Source organism: Aphis gossypii, chromosome 1 (assembly GCF_020184175.1).
Source record: "Aphis gossypii isolate Hap1 chromosome 1, ASM2018417v2, whole genome shotgun sequence".
In the NCBI taxonomy this organism is placed as follows: Eukaryota; Metazoa; Arthropoda; class Insecta; order Hemiptera; family Aphididae; genus Aphis; species Aphis gossypii.
This window is the reverse complement of record NC_065530.1, coordinates 88,610,052-88,626,173: the sequence shown is the minus strand read 5'-3', so window position 1 is coordinate 88,626,173 and position 16,122 is coordinate 88,610,052. Positions and strand designations below refer to the sequence as shown.

Sequence of the window (16,122 nt, the reverse complement as noted above, 5' to 3'; positions counted from 1 at the left end):
ATTTTAATTAGGAGAATTTATTTACCTTCAAATATCTCAGTTGTAAAGCGTATTAGACTATTGAATGCATGTTTTTAAGTATAATGTACTTTATGATTATACATATTTTTTATTTAATAACGAGCTCCACCGGTTATATTTTGTTATAATATGAGTAGAGAAAATACAATTTTGAACTTTTGATTTGATAAGAACAAAAGCATTTTTTAAATTACAATTAATTTAATCGACTTTATTAAATTATTACATACATATAATAAATATTATGTATATAAAATAAGTAATAACACTTATGACTTCTTTTTTTTCATCAGTAGTTATTAAAAATTATTATTATAGAGAAAATTCGGTTAATCCTTAAAAATTACAATGAAAAAATATGCTTCAATTTGTTTATAGTATACTGACTACAATAAGCATGGAACCTGCAAAGTAAGAATATTATATTGATTTTATCGTATAGATATAAATATACACCGTAAATTGTTAATAAAAATGGTTAGATTTTAAACAATGGGGGGTGGTATTGTATAACAAATTGGATCTAGTTTTTACTTTAGATAGGTAAAATTTAAAAATTATAAGTGCTTATTTTTATAATCGTAATTAATAAACGAAAAAATTGAAGAAAAAAATGGAATTTTTATGCAAATCCAATTTTTAACAACAAATTTTTATTATTTTGGTTTTTTATGAAACTTGAAAATCAATAATCGTAAATACTTGAAATTTTCAATAAGGGTTTTTATTAACCTTTTTCTATTTACGATAGTATTTTCAGACATATCATCTAGACATTTCGAGTTTTTTTGAATTATTTATAGGAATCAGGCATGACATATTTTGATTTTTTTAGTTTTTTTTCTATAAATGTTGATAAAAAAATAATTCTTGAAAATTTAATACAAGATCCCACAAAAGTTATTCTTATAGTTGTAAAAAAATATTAAACATTTATTGTCATAATTTGTTTTATATGCATTTAAAGTAAGAATTTTAACGAAATTAATGAAAATTATTAAAAATGGCAAAAAATTATTAATTATTTTCTAGTTAAAAATTCATAAAAACTTTTCTATTTGTATCTAAGTTTTGAAAATGTAATACAAGATTATTCATAAGTATATTTCATATTGAAACCATTAAATCTAAAAAGATGTACAGAGAAAATTATTTTTTATAAACATTTTCATTTCCAATTTGGATCAAATTACTTATTTAAACGATAAATAACGATGTGTTAATTATAGTGTTATAATTTAAAAAGATCATTCGTGGGAACTTAAACTTTTATTGATTTTATTTTATTATTACCTTTATGAATTTTACTATACGCAATAACATTTTTGATTTATTTTAAAATATTATCTATCTATATTCTGTGTGTACTATGAATCAATTTTTATTTTTTTCGGCATTTATAGAAAAATAAATTGAGTAAAAATAAAATATTTTGAGTTATATAAATTAATATAATATGGTATAAAATTATATTTATTTATTAATTATTATAATAATTTAGTACTAATAATACAATAAATGTAATATTTTCAGAAAAAAATGTATCTACCTATCTACTACTATAGTACTGTGTCTGTAATACTTGAAGTAAAATTTATTTACTTTAATAGTTAATAGTTATACTAAAAAAACATTATCGCTTGGTGATATAGGCTGATATAGACAGTTTTCGATCAGAATAATTTTTTGTATACAATGATATATCATTTAACTTACTTAGCTACCTTGTTCTCGACTTGAAATAAAATAAGTCACGACGCGCGGACTCACGGCATTTCTGTTTGTTGGACTACAGTTAATTTTTTTTTTGTCCCAGAGATATAATGGCCGTGTACCTATAAAGAATGTGTACATATATATAGAAGGTTATACAAGGTGTATATTATACAATATATTATATATGAATGAAAAACGATTTATAAACGTAAACATAATATAAAACTCGATTCCGGTTTTTGGGTGGCTAGTTAGTGTAAGAATTTAATTTCGTGGTTAGGTTAAGAAGAATAATTTCTATATTATGACCTTGAAATAAAGTTATTTTAACATGTATGTTGGCAAATGAATGCGTACGACAGCGGAAAAGTGTTTGGCTGACATTAATTGTAAATTTTTAAATACGGTTTTTGTTTTCGAGTCGATCCAAAATTGTTTTAGAACGACCGTTGGCGTTGACTATAGAGGTAAATAATTCAAGGCGCGTTTTTTAAATAACAATGTACAAAAAACTGGGCATAACAATGACGACGATGATGGTTTTTGATTTTAGATGTGTAATTATGGGGGGATATAACTGATAAGCCTACCGGAAAATCGAAATTTGCATATGGTGGTCCACCTTCAAATTTACACTCATTTTTGGAAATAAGATATTTTTCTCGTTTGACACTTTGACGATTAAATATGCATTGTCTTATTAATTTGTATTAACGGTATATTATGAATATTATATACAATATAAATTAGAAAAGTGTGTTTCTGAATATAGGTACGTTTTAAATTCTGAGCAGAACGATGTACAAGTAATAATTTAATGTAAAAGTAATAATAAAATATGCATATCATTGTAATTGATATTTTAGAACGCCCTGATCAAGTTATGGACTTAGAATTTATGTATATTCCTACACTATTCTTTGGGAAATCTCATTGATTTTATATCAGGTCAGCCCTATACGAATAGTTGGTTTTGTACTTTTGTGAAACGGCATGCAGGGTCGGTTGACTGGTAAATGTCTTATAGTCTTTTTTTCTTGTTACTTCGATCTGTAACGAAATATGGATTGATATAGTGTAGTTCCCAGAAACAGCTCAGGATAAATTACGATTGAAATGTGTACAGTATAATTTTATTGAAATGATTGCTCAATAAATACATAATATATAATATAATAATTATATCTATACAATATACTAACCCGCTCCTAGAATATTAACATAATAAAGAATCGTAGGTATGATGCTGATGTTAAGTTTTCAAATAATATAGTTTTTGGATCCATTTATGCACTAATGCTACTTTCTAAAGTTGGATTTCGAATATCGGTAGTAGGCACATGAACTGGGAGAGATATTACATAACTACCATGGTAATAGAATAAATTACCTAAAGGCTGATTCTCTAGATAGCGTTTCTAAACTGTGTTCCGCGGAACCCTGGGATTCCGAGAATATCACTTCTGAGTTCCAAGAAACTTGAGCGCTTTTTTTAAAAATTTCAAGAAAATTACTTTTTAAAATATAACTAAAAATCAGAAGCGGCTAGCGGGCAAATAATGTTTAACGCAAAAAAACTTTTTAAACAGCTGAGTAGGGGTTCTAATTATCAAACCGTAATACTTTAATAGTGAAAGCTAAAAAAAATAGTTAAAATTAAAAAAATCGTAGGGGTTCACTGATAAAAGTGGACACAAAAAAGGTTCCATGAATAAAAAAGTTTAAAAAACACTGCTCTAAGGAAAGCTAGCTATGTCTCAGGCGAACCATAATAATAGTTTTGTAAAATTGTATTTTTATATTAATAATGTTCTATGTTTATGTATAAATGTCCTAGTATTTACTAATAAAAATAATTAGTATTGATTTTACAATGATGTGTGTTTTTTTCTTGTATTTAACGTAACCTTTTACACTAGAAAAATGATTTGATAATTGATAATCAATTTTACTACCTATCTTTTCTGGTAAGAAAAATGAAATTGAATCAATTTGCTACTTTGAGGGGGGTAGATCAAGTTCAAAGATCAAATTCTTAGTATATTTTTGAAAAAAAAATAGCTTTGACGAAGCTAATTTCGTGTATAAAATTATGACGTGGGTCAATTGCAGCATCCATGTACTTACATTTCACGGGGACCAATTGTCTATTATTTACTCATGTTATCAGCGACGAATGATTGAAATGATTTTCATTGTGGATCCGATACATAATATAAAAAGTTCACCACCTGATTTGGTTCATATTATTTTTTCAGTAGTTTTTAACAACGTTATATATGAACTCAGTTTTACTAAAACGGTATTTAATATTCCCGGTTGTCAATACAACTATATAACGACTTATTTATTAATTATAGGTTAGAATTCCTGTGTATATAATATGCGTGCACATAATATAGGAAAAGGAAAATGCCGCGCTGTAAAGTCTATAGTGCTGCACATATTACATTATTATCTTACCGAACTCGCACAGTCCGAGTACTCGGAGTATTATAGGTATAATATTTATTAATAAAGGACAAAGGTATATATTTGTTTACTCCGCAAACAATTATAAAACGTGGTTGAAGTTCACTGTAAAATAACAAATAATATGTGAAATATAATAACATTACGACTAAAATTTGTTCACAAATATTTAATGAATTACTTATATGATGTACGAACTATACTTTATGTACACCACTGCGATTTATTAATATTTTCTCTAGTATTTATTATACTCCATGGAATTTTTTGAATAAGAATTATAAATAGTGGAAAATTGAACGTTTTATTGAGTTTTTATAGGAACAGGTACAATTAAATTATAATACAATTATAATTACAAGCAAAGTTATTGTTACTCATTAAGAATATCTATTCCCTGTATAACAGTATTTCAAATCGACAATTTTTATAGACGTTTAAAAATGGGGATTTTAAAACTAGTTAGATTTTATTTATAACTTAATTTAATTTTAATTATTCTCTATAATAGGTAATAGATTTAACAAATGGGGAAAAATGTAGGCATAATCGTATATAGAGGTATACGTTTAAATGTTTAATTTTTATACTACGACAAATTTTTCTGATTATTTTATTAAGAGATTTGAAGTTATTATACAGTAAGTATATATATTTAATATTTATTAGTAAAAATAAATGATTATTGAAAGGAGTGTAGTGTGAAATTTCCTAAAAAAAATGTGAGAGCGGCAGTATTCCGTATTTAAAATTGGTCACATGGATGTTATAAAAATATTTCGAAAATATATTTTCTTCCTCATTATTTCATGTAAGTAAACGTTATATTAATGTCGGCGTAAAATTATTTGACAAAAACGCACAGGCCACGTTGTGCCGATAGAAAAAAACTAAACGGTCTATGAAAAGGTCGTTTTGGCACGCACTGTGACTGCACACAGTTGGAATAGGTTTTTTCGTTCGCATAAGGTCAGCAAACTGACGATAAGTGTACTTATCTTTGATGTCGAAGGTTGTGTCGTATTATATGTTTTTTTATATTTTACGTTCTGTCACGTACGGGGAAATAATACTACGTAAAAAAAAAATTTACAGAGCGGTTAGTGTTCTAATTTTTATTAATATTATTACTATTATAATAGGAATGATGACTAGTTTTCAATTTGAATTAAAAATATTCATAATTTGAATACAAGCAGAAATCCATAATGGATACATTTATCGTTAGACCTACACGATGTATATATTTTAATATATAGTCGTAACCTAACCTGATCTTTAGAAAAAAATTTCGGTTTCCAAATCCAATTTAGAAATCTGTCACCAAGTTATGCAATATTATTTTGTGTAATGGTTATTTCGCTTAGTGAGTGGATCGCGCGATACAGACTTTTAAGGTAATAAAATGTTATAATTGATGATAATTTCGAGTGTGTGTGTACACTGTACAATATTGTTAGTTGTTATATATCTATTGTTTTATTAAGACGATGTCAGAGCATTATTTGTTTTCTCTCTCTGGCCCACACGCAACATAGACAAAACGCATTTACGTAGAATCATCTTTTCTATGTTTTTAAGTAATCTTAGAGTAAAATCACCCAATACAAAAAAGATAGAGAATAATGTTTTTGAGGGAATGTCATATCGATTTTATATTTTATTGTTATTTGATTTTCAAAATAAACAAAATAATGTTGTAAATTTAAACGATGTTTAAATTGTTTTGAGACCACATTTTGGCAAATCGATATGTCATTCTCTCAAAAATATTATTCTCTATCTTTTTTGTAATGGGTGTTTTTACTCTAAGATAACTTGAAATCATAGGAAAAATGATTTTGCGTAAATGCGTTTTGTCTATGTTGCGTGTGGGCCAGAGAGAGAAAACAAATGGTGCGCTGACATCCTCTTAAGCGAACAACATACATATTATAATATAAATTAGATAGCGTAAGATAACAGAAGAAAACTTAATAGGAAGCATACTCTTAATGTAGGTTAGGTTAGTAATAAACTAATATCATAATTTCACTTGTTTGTTGATAAAGATAATAATAATAATAACCTTACGATATTATTGTCGTATTCTATTATACAATTTAAACGATAATTATTTTCAATGAAATCCAATATTAAATTTACCTATATAATATACAAACCCGGGTAAAAATAAAATATAGTTTTGTGTGGCGACCAGCAGTTGTAGTCGAATGAAAGAAACATGTCATAATAATATTATACACGCATACCACTATACCAGTTGCATTTGCATTTCTCCGAGGTGGTTTTTCTAGCTGACGGGTTTGCGGGCAAGCGGTGCACACCAACACATACACCGTGTAAGTATTGTAGTTGTGTACGTTTATGGAGGACGTTAGGGCCGGGCTCGTTTGTTATGCATGTAATAAACCTGTGGCCAAGGCCAATAATAAACATTCATGGTCAAAACCCGTTGGGCTGGTATCCATCATCGTCACCGTTTAGCCGCATCGTGGTGTAGGTACGTGTAATAATAATAATAATAATAACGATGACGAGAATCGTAAACCCCATGCCAGTTCCTCCTGTACAATAATGGGTATAATATAATATACCTACAGGAATCACCGTCGTCGATTGTACGCGCACAAAACTGGTAAGGTGGTGGTGGGGAAAAAGAGAAGCTAAAAAATTCTCTAAGAGTCGACAACGATTCGTGTCGGATCGCTGCGTGGTCGCAAGACGTCGTTTTGCATGTTTGGCCGCCGCACTCCGCTGCGGTATCCAGTGGTTTCCAACCACCGTCAAAGAAACCCATATCGATGAAACTAAAACTAGACGAGTAAAACCGCAGGTGTATGAGCTTAACTATATATATTTGTGACGATCGTATTATTCGTGTCGTCTCATCTTTTATTATAATATTTTAGTTACAATTTTTTCTCTCTACACTTTATTCTCAGACTCGTTTGATGACGGAGTGTATATTATAATAGTATGATTACGATATATTGTTTCGTCTCGAGTGCGAGTATAAAGCAGTCCACGTGTCTTTGAACAAGCAGTTTGATTTTTTTTTAGTGATAGTCCCATTTCATCTTGCCTTTTTTTTAGCCAAATTTCAACGACTTTTGAGTTCGTTATTCATTGTATAATAATATTGATACTATATTGTCTTAGTAAATAACTCAGCTGTATTTATAGCTGTATTATTAGCTGTTTAGTATTTAATACTCGAAACGTATTCACGACCAGCGTTACATTTGTATGATATATTAAAATACAATTATATTGGCTATGTGGTTTTATCTTTGAAAAAAATAATACAATTTATTGTATCGTTGATCAGCGTTAAACATGTCATAATATGTCATCGAGTATCTTTAATACAGGGAATTCATATTTATATTATTATAACGAACGATTATCAAAAATAAATTTAAACGTAGATTTTCAGCTAGAAAATAGCTAAAAAAAGTTTTATATAATTTTTATTTTATTATATTTTATCCGATAATATTATACCAGTAACTTATTTTAACGCATCATTGCAAAGATATTAATATTGTGAACAAGAAAAAAAACGTTGTTCGAAAGTCATAAGTACCATTTCTGATAGGTACTATTATGCATATTAAAGTAGTAATTTGAAATTTCCGTTTACGTGTGTTTTAGTTCACATTATATAGTATAGAATTATATTATATGCATGCTGACGAGTGACAATGTATACCTACGTTGCGTCTAAAAAATTTATAATAATCGGGTACACATAATACTATAATAGGGTAATATTGAGGACCATGAGGTCATTTTTGTGTATGGATTTCGTATGTATAGAGTTTTTATATAGCTGTATAGAGTCACTCGTATTGACTATTGAGTTGGTTATGACAAAAAGTAAAGGACTTCATTGTAGATTGTCTTCGATCAAAACAGGTTATCTTTTATTATATTAATATTTTATATTGATACGCTCAAGGCGGTTTTACGTACAAGGTCAATAGAAATAATATTTGTTCAACGGGATTTAATATATTATATTGTATAAGTGTAGAATAATATTATATTTTATAATTTTATATACTACAGAAGACATAGGATATAGGATTTTGCTGCTTATACTAGTACATTAAATAAAACGTTATTTTATATCATATTTTAAATATATTATACAGTTCGCATTGTAAGTTAAGTTATAATTTATATAATTATTAATTACTACATAGCATAATAGAATGTTTTATGTTTAATAGGTATACAATGAATGTTAAAAACTATCAATTTTTTGGTTTTTAAAGATACATATGTTTCTAATGGAATCATGCAGTAAACGCTACATCATTTTCCAAGTTTTTTGTTATGCTTTTGATATAAATATTTAAGTCTGAGATGTTTAGAGAAGCAAATTTTAATAGTATTATTTAATTTCTGTATGTGTTTTTTTCTTTTTGATTTGAATCGATTTAATGGGTATATTGCTATTTCCCGCCAAATAACCGGTTATAATATTTATACATGGCTTAGCCCGTTTTCGTCAAAATGTGATATTTTTTTTATTAAAAAGTTTCTTCTAAATAGTCTCTAGTACAAGTAGTCTAAACGAGTAATATTGCAAAAATATAACAAAATGCGTGTAGTAATTACACAAAAATAAAAAATGTTCTAATCATTATATTATAATTGTTTATCCCAATTAACAGACATTAATTTTGATATTAAATATTAATTGAATTAAAAAAAATACATTTTATCATATTAAAGTTAGTTTAAAGTATTAGTTAACAGTGCGAACATTAATTGTTAAAGTACATGTTATATATTATGTATTTAAAGAATTTCATAAAAATGTAAGTTATACATGTAAATAATTGTTTTTAAAAATCACACATCGTCAATAACAATAATAATATTTTAATAATCAATGTTAAAAAAGTGGGTAAGTAGGTGCGGGCAGTACTATTCTGCTGTACAGTATGTGATATAATATGTCAAGTGCGGCAATTCTGGCTATATTTATCAATTTCTGAGAACGCTGGTCGGTCTCACTTTTGAATTTGAGGATTTGGTATAGGTAAAGGAGTAAACAGTTTATTGTAATTTTCATTATATATAAAATTTTAATTACGCTTAAACAATTTGTATACAGAGAAAAATAGCTTTATATCAGAATTTAAGTTAATTATTATTTGTTAAATTGGAACCTGGACTTGAGATAGAGCGATGATGTTAGATCCAACGACTCGACTGAATCAAGCAAGCTGGGAGTTCTGATACCTCCTATAGCATGAACCTGAATATACATATGAATTATAACCAAGTCTCGGATATATCGATTCATAGCAAAAATATAGGAGGGGGATATCAAAAGAAGCCGAAAATGTGTTGTTGTTACTGAACTAAATTTATGAAATTCACACAGTGTATACATATTATATTAATATAAAAAGTGTGTCTATGTATTCACGACAAAATTGTTTTCTTGTGCAGACCAAATATTCAATATTCTAGGATTTGACTGCAATTTTATACAAAAGCGCTAATATTGAATGCTATTTTTACCTATAATCGTAGATTAGGTTAATATATTATGATTATTATATTATATGATTTCTTTTGATAAAATTCGTGTACAGTTTTATTTATTTCAACAGATAAGATTATGTAAATTTTAAATACAAGATTACTAATTTACAGACATGTAAAAATCATAAGTTACTGCAGGTACTTATAAAAATTTAAATAGTTTGAAATTCGAATACATTATATTTATATGATATTACAATATAGTTCTTTCTATAAATATTATTGTTTCGTTGCTGATGGTTAATATGAGTTATTTTGAATTTTGTACGGAGTGATGAATGTTTCTTGAATTTAAATTATGTGTGTTTTATTTTCGTGTTTGTAATTTGTATGCACAATAACTAATAAGTAGTCGAAAATTGTTTGATTTTCAACTTTGAGTATCGTTTCAAATTGAATTTAGGTAGTAGGTACTTTGAGGGCTGAGGGCCGAGGGGTCATAAATAAAAAATGTCCAGTATATTTTTTTTGTTTTTCCCAATAAGACAAAGGGCATTTTTAAACAAATTTATTTTCTAAATAATTTTGTTTTTTTAGTGTTAATCGAAAATGAATTAATGTTGACAGTTGAAATTTTTACATAATCATTTTCTATTTAGGATAAAATTTTCAAAATATTACGATTATTTTTGAGCTATTTATATTAAATGTTCAATTTTTTCTATAAATGTTGATTAAAAATTATTTGTTAGGTTAAAATATTTGAAAAATTAATACAAGATCTCACATGAGTTGTTCTTATATTCTATCTATATCTATTTTAAAAATATTAAAAATACATAAGCACAATTTTTTTTATGCATATTAAGTTAGATTTTTTTTGAAATTCAGTAAAATCTTAAAAAATTTATAAATTATTTTGTAGTTAGAAATCCATAAAAACTTTTCTTTTAATTTCTAAAATATAAAAAATATATAGTCAATTATTTTAGGTTGGAAAATTTTAAGTTAAACTGTTGATGAAATTACTTTTTTAAACGATAAATAATGATTTTAATTATTTTGTTGTATTTAACTGTCCTAATTTAAAACATTATTTGTAGGATTTGTTTAAAGATATTGTTATTTATTTATACAACGAATCTATTTTTTTACTGTATTTACAAAAAGATTGCTTTTCGTTTATAATGATACGTAATATCATTGAATTCAAATTTAACACACCAAAATGGCCAAATAGTAACCTACTCGACACCTAATGTTCAGCCAAATGGTTTACATTTGTTTATGTTTTAGATTGGCATTTTTTGTACCTACATGTGATTTAATATTGGTGTATTCAGGTCATTAAAATTACATTTTTCACCATACCTAGTGAAAAATATATCCTAGGTTGACAAATCATCTCCGTTAAGAATCGTTTTCCGTATACAATGATACCTATCAATATTACCATTGCGTTTAAATTTAACACATTTGTTATAGTGATCTACTCTATGTCTGAGATCTACTCGACATACTCGATCCCTACTGTACAGCTGAGCGTTACCCACTTTACAACCCTTTTTTTAATTGAGTATGTCGTTATGGTTGTGTATATTCATATTACATTTTGTATTATACGTAGTCAAATAAGTATATATAATGTATATAAATATAGTGCAAAAATGTAGGCATTATATGATGTGATATAATATATTGAATAAGAATCAATAGAGTTTGAACACTTGTATGACCACCGCGGGTGCACGGAAATGTGATAAGACAGCTTTTTACATGACAATAATATTATTAGTGTTGAATAATTAAAATAATATGATAACTGAAGATTTTGTGTTTTTTCTGTTTTGTCTTGTGATGATGTACCAAAAAGCTATCGACGACGCGTGGTTAAAATATTACATTGGTTTCATAATAGATCCGAAGCCCGGGAACCGCGGCCCTGTTCTGACGGCAGAGATAAGTGGTTAAGGCGTGGAGCTCGTTGAACCATAATTATTGTGTGTGTGTGTGTGTGTGTGTGTGTGGTGTGTGTGTGTGTGTGTGTGTGTGTGTGTGTGAGAGAGAGAGAGAGAGCGAAGATAAAATTCAAATGTTTACGGATTAAAGCCACGTGTGTTGATTATTCTGAGTTTTCTAATTAATTGCCATGTTTCTATATTTTAAATTGTTATATGTATTTATACATCTATGTATAACGTCATTATATAACACATTATGTTATATATGATGTGAAACTTATCATCCGAAACAATTTTTATGCATACAGAAGTAAGGAAACGCGGTGTTGAATGCATATACACATCATATACATTTAATATAATAATATATATTATGTAGATAATATTGTAAGAGTTTTACCTTAACTCAAAAATATAAAAAGGAAGTTTTTATATTATGTTTTAATGAATAGGTACCTCCAGTTTTTTTTTTAATCTCAGATAACGTTTCAGATGATTATTCCCAAAATTATAAACATTGACATCGTACATTATTGTACAGTAATTATTTTGCCTAGTGACTGTATAGTGAATCTGGCAAAACTTTAAGAAATATAATAGTTATTAAAAATTGATTTTGTTCTAAGCGATTCAAATAGTTAATATTTAATACATTTCTATGGTTGTTAGTTTCTTAAAATGTCTTAAAATTAAAAAAAATATTTAAAAATTCCTTTAATTTTCTGATTATTACTTGATTCATGATCAGAAAGAAATCACTTAGGTACTTGTACCTACATAACATTAATGAATTTTTTTTGAAATTTTTTACCAATTTATTTTATCTAATTTACCAATGAATTTGTACATTGGGAACTTACGGTAATAGTACAAAAATTGGTGAGCTATGAATCTATACTATGATTTGAAAATGTGAAGTGTAGAAACATTTTTAGACATTTGTAATTTACAACTCATTTTTGTTAGGTTAGTTGTAAATAAATTAAGAATAGGGTTGAGCTAAAAATACAAGAGTTGTTTGAAACTATGACTGATTTGAATCTATTCATATTAAATATATTTAAAAAAAAACCCCAATGGAAATATATAATATAATATAAATTAATCATAAAAGTTTCTGTTTCCAATTTTCAGGGTATATTATAGGTACGACTGTAGTTGAAGGGAATGTTGTCACACACGCAACGGCGTTATTATTATTATTAAATTAGCCATCGATAATATTATTATTATTGTTGTCATCTTAGTTCTTAATATTATTATTAAGTATTCAATTGCGTCTAGCTGACCTTAAATCATATTTGTTAATTGTTGATTTATTATTATTATTTCCAAACAAGCATCAAGCGCGGTATACCAGCTAATATATAGTATACTACCTATACATACTGCACTCATTAAAACATATTTCTATACCTTCGATCTCTATTTAATAAACTGGGTAATGATCGGTGGATATTATATCAAAAGTATCCATGCAAAAATTATTTACCTGATTTGTATAGCATCTGTGGTCAAGTTAGCGACAAAACCAGCAAAAAATCGTGACAAATGACTTTTTTTTCGAATCTTGCACAAGAGGTCGGCCAATCTTTTTGCTTCTTAAAGTAAAAATCTCGAAAAAACTACAACAAAACTACACTTAAGATATTTTTTACGATTTCATCTGGTCGATTCTTTAACTCTAAAAATAAATCATTTTATTTGTGGTCCAGATGAAAGATTCACGAGGGTTAACGACTCATTGAATTTGTGTAGTATATAAAATATTTGAACAGCTTTGTGAAAGCTGTACCAAAAGAGAGACTTAAAAATTTGTTTTTGAAGTGGATAAAAAGTTGAATATTTTTCACGTTGAATATACATTCGTAATTTTTACATAGATACCTATTATGAAATCAAGTTGATATTACTTCTACACTACATGCACGGTTTAATGTTTTATATTAAAATTTGTTTTTTACACGGTTTAATTTCAAAAAAAGCATTTTTAATATTTAAAATACTAGATATTTTGATACAATTAATGTCTAAATATAGATATCGGTACATACACTTGATTAATGTAATATAAATCTAAAAGTGTAAAGCTTGGTCAGCAGTAGTAGCTTGGCATTTACACTCTTCGAAGATTCATTTCGGTCTACCTAATAATTGGTGGCGTCACGCACTCACGCGAAACATTGAAATTATTCGAAGATCAAAAAGAACATAGTTACAATTTAAAATACAGCAGTGAAACTAGGTATTTTACAATTCAATATCCTAGTAAATGTCAAGGAATCTAATACCTGTAGTATGTTTACGCTCAGCTCAAGTAGATTATAGTTGATCAAATTAGCAATTTAGCCATAAAAATATGACAATATGCACATATAATATTATAGGGAGAGTATAAGGGTACATAACTAATGTATTATAAGATACAGAATTCAGAACTATATAACTATATCAGGACTTGTAACAATTAAGGCATTAGGTATATCTACATCACCTTATGATTTTTGAGACCATTTGTATCAAGGAGTTATTTAGTATATTAAAAATATAGGCAATACGGCTAATAAGATATATACGTCGTATGATCACAAAAAAAGAAAAAGAAAAATACTTGGCTTTGCGATGAATATAATATATTTTTTTAGATGTGTGCCCCTGGTTGCTCATAATATTAACGTTAATTTGATCGTTGATAATATTATTTCAACTGTCATTTTAGGATTTTCCCGTGTTAGGTCCACGAATTTCGTCGTTTGTCTATACATGAATGGGATTTGTTATAGTACCTACTATAGTACACAAAATTTAATGCATATCACTTGCGTAACAATATTTTTTCAATAGATAAGTTGCAACTGGATAGAAAATGTTTAAATGTCAAAAACCAGTCATATTTTATTTTGCTATTTGGTTGGGGGTGAGCACGATTGGCGAATTACCTTGTTTAGTATGTATTATTTCAATTATTCTTGATTCTCCTAAAAAGTATGTAGGTGTTATAAAAGCAGATATGGCTCTCGACGAAAAGATTTGTATATAATATTTCATACTTGCTTTGAATAAGACCCAGAATTAATAAAACTCAATTTATATGCACGTCTCGATCATTCGACCATGCATGGAATACAATTATAATATCCAAACACCTTTGCGAATAAGTTCGTATCGTTCGTTGGTACTTGCATATTTATAATATATCTACCTATTGCAGCTGTATCTATTATCATACCTACCTCGAAATACTTACACGAATATTATTAATGTTAGCTGTTTGAATTTTTCATTATGATATGGCATAATATCGTACAATGGTAGTAACTGTTGCCGTCTTATGAAACGCCCCAAGCACTTTGTATTTAAATACACAATACACAATACCACTTATGTGGTATAATTTTTTTTATATCCGATAAAACGGTACGTCGGAGAATTTTCTTTAGAACAAGCCAGCGTTATAGCGCATATTGTATAATGCTTATTTATACCATAAGAGTTGTCGTGATTTAGAGACTGTAATATTGTAAAGACCTAAGCAATTAACATTGGTAAAATCATCACGTGCTTCGATAAAAATTTCTAGTAGGTATATATTATTAGGTTTATGTATTTAAGATATGTAGACAATATTCTCTGGGGTCGTCACAAAATATTCTGTGTATGGGATACGCATATATGTATGTATATTATTATTTTTAATTTTTACTTGTTCAAAGTACTGAAAACGGAAGTAAAAAATATATTATTATTAGTATAATGTATATGTAGTCGTACACTCGTACTTAACACAAGAATGCACCAATTGTATTCTCATATTAAATGTCTACTTAACCTATACGGCTATACACTATACAGAATAGGACCGTCCAAGTGCACCAGGCACATCTTAATTATTTCTGTTTAAAACATCGTCAGAAAATTGTGAAAAGATTTTATGCTAATATAAATTCAATAAAAATAACTATTCGTCGACGTATCAAAGACGTTTTTTCTTTTCGTTTATGACATGATTATATCTGCAGTGAGAATTATGAAGTATGAACTATAATTTTTTTAATCATTCGTTCTACAACTTCAAATAAATAGGTATAATTGTAATACATTATACATCACTTGTATAATATGTTAATTTAAAAGGTACCTATTCTGCCACAATTTGTTGTCAGTGGACTGCAGAGGATAGGCGATATAAGTTTTATACTTTTATATAAGTTGCGCTTGTATTTATACAGTATACATTTGGTTAAGAATATTATGAATAAAATTGCTTATCAGTTAGCACTCATATGGTTTCCTATTGCCTAATAAAAAATAATGAAATCATTTATAAGGATCGCAAACGTTTCTACTTTGAAAAGAAGTAAGAACGATTTATATAATATATTATGTTATGTGATATGTTTTATTTGACATTATATCTCAACAATTATAGAACAAACTGGATTTA

General features: G+C 27.4%; 1 long non-coding RNA gene across 1 annotated transcript in view; it reads right to left on the bottom strand.

Annotated features, from left to right (window-relative positions):
- Positions 1–285: 285 nt before the first annotated feature.
- Positions 286–16,122, bottom strand: part of LOC114128465 (uncharacterized) — a 53,749-nt gene continuing 37,912 nt past the window's right edge. Inside the window, exons 2-3 of the long non-coding RNA XR_003592758.2 lie at positions 1,738–1,856; positions 286–425 (exon numbers count right to left, since the gene is read on the bottom strand). This is a non-coding gene — a long non-coding RNA (uncharacterized LOC114128465). The remainder of the gene's footprint in view (positions 426–1,737; positions 1,857–16,122) is intronic.